The following is a 2,522-nucleotide window of genomic DNA, read 5'->3' as shown; positions in this document are numbered from 1 at the left end:
TGAGGGGGGACCTGGTGACAGTCTATAAACTCACTAGAGGGGACCAGAAGGGTTTGGGAGAGACCTTGTTTCCCCTAGGGCCCCCTGGCATGACAAGGAATAACGGCCACAAGTTGTTGGAGAGTAGGTTTAGATTAGACATCCGTAAGAACTACTTCACAGTTAGGGCAGCCAGGATCTGGAACCAACTTCCTGGTGGTCATACCCTGGGAGTCTTTAAGGGGAGGCTTAATGCCTACCTAGCTGGGTTCATTTGAGCCTAGTTTTTTCTCCTGCCCTGGCAGGGGGTCGGACTTGAAGATCTATAAGGTCCCTTCTGACCCTACTTCTATGATTCTATGAAGTTGAAAAGGAGCTAGTCCTCGATGAGTATCACCTTTTAGTATTCTGATAACTGGTACTGATTTATCTTTGTCACCCATTAATTATTTTAGATGGGTAGTCACTATAAAAAGTAAAGACTATGGTTTTAAATTGTGATTGAAGGCCAGAATTAATATTATGTGCTTGTCTCAGCTGAATGCTGGAGGTACACAATGACTGAGGCAAGGCTCCACAAGCATTAAAATTCTTAAGCATTAAAACTCTGTGTATCTCTTAACATGCAGATTGTGGGGACTTACTTCATACCTTTTGCCCTTCAATGATAACCCTTTTTAAGAGGCAGGGTAGTTGTTGTTGGTGCTGGTTTGATGCAGTTAATGAGGCAGGAATCGACTTGCCCACTGAGCACCTTGGGCCACCACCTCAGCAGTGGTCCTATCATAACAGCTTATACTTATGAATGAAGAGATGTCTTTGTAAGTTAGGGTATGGAACAATTGGCACAGATTGCTGGCACTGAACAAGGTCAAACTACAGGAGAACAGCTCCCAACCTTTCATTGAGAACAGGGGTACAATTATTTCTTTAGTGTTCACATTGGCCTCAAGGTGAACTAGGATCAGACCTGGCTAGATGATGGCAACTCCCAGCAGTATCACCAGATGACAGAAAACTCTAATAAGAGAAACACTCAGGCCAGTGAGACTAATATAGCTGAATTTCATAAAGGCTAAGACTTGAAGATGTATCCAAGTTCCTATAAGGAAGGCTCAAGGGAAAGATTTGTCATTTCCGTTCTGGAAAACTAAATGAGGGTTAATTTTTCTTGTTTCCAATCATTTTTTGTAATTCCTATGGTAATGTGTGCACCTAGTTTGTAGGGGATTTTTCCTTTCCACCAGCCCAATTGAAGCTGAAGAGGTTATGTCTGTCTTCTTCTGTTTATCAGAAATGAGTGTTTTATGGGAATCTACAACATGGCTATTCAAGGCTTTTGAAAGATTCTGTTAATGCTGTCTAGTCTCAGAGATACCTGGCACACTAACAGATAAGAGTTTGATGAAGTCTAACATAGTGATTACGAGATGCAGACCATAGGATTTTGTGGGCAAAACAGGATTTTGTGAGCGGACCATAGAATTTTGTAGGAAAGAAGTGCGCTATTAAAGGGCACCATTTACACATGTACTTTGAATGTTTTAAGTATACAGTACCTTATTATAACGACTTCCATGGGACTAGGGAAAAAGTTCATTAAAAAGCGTGTTCACTCGGATAGACATTTTGCTGTATCATAATAATGAAAAAATCTGTGGCTGGGAGTGTTAAAAATTGGAGTTTGTTATAATTAGGTTGCATTGTACATCTAATTCTTGTCTAAGCATATAGTCACTGCAGTGGAGCAATTCAAAATTAATAGAAACCATATTACAAGGGCCTGTTAGATTTTATGGCTCTGTAAGACCAAGTTACTGTCATAATAAACAGCACTGCTGCAGTCAATCAGTTCTAGTTTTACAGAAATTCATCACATTGATTTCATTACCCTGCAGCTATGGGTGCATGTGCTGCTGTCCAAGAGCTCGGTTCTAATAATAGCAGGCCTACCCCGTCCTGTGGATTTGGACTTCCTTTACATTGGAGCATTTTTGTTGAAATAAAGCTTTACTAGCAAAAAATTTAGTGGAGTTTATTTTATACCTCAATGATGATATAATCCAAAAGAGACAAATTTTGATTAAAAATATTAGTTTAACATGCAGAGTGGATCCTGGGTTTAGTATACTTTATAATGGCAAACAAGATCTTAACAGGAGGCCAAAGCCTCATGCAGGTTTGCTCAGACATGTTTTAAATTAAAACTCTTTAACTTTCCCTCAATTTTTTTGTCATCTTAATATTTCTAGCAACAGCATCCAGGGACCTCCTTACTAGGCCTGTGTGAAGCGGGTAGTATTCGCTTTGGATTTGGATTCAGCTGATACAGGGGACAGTGATTCAATTCAGTGATTTGAATCACTGTCCTAAATAGATTCAGCCAAATCTCCAAATCCGCCAGGCCAGGCCCATCCCCCGCCAGCCCAGCAATGGCTACCCCGGCTACTGGCACTTGTTTAAAAAAAAAAAAAAAAAGTCCTGATTCACTGGATGCTGCCGGGCCGGGGGGGTGGGGCATCTCTGCTGCCCCCCACTACCCC

The sequence above is a fragment of the Crocodylus porosus genome, unplaced genomic scaffold, assembly GCF_001723895.1.
Source record: "Crocodylus porosus isolate Cpor-Errol unplaced genomic scaffold, CroPor_comp1, whole genome shotgun sequence".
In the NCBI taxonomy this organism is placed as follows: Eukaryota; Metazoa; Chordata; order Crocodylia; family Crocodylidae; genus Crocodylus; species Crocodylus porosus.
This window is presented reverse-complemented; position numbering follows the sequence as displayed.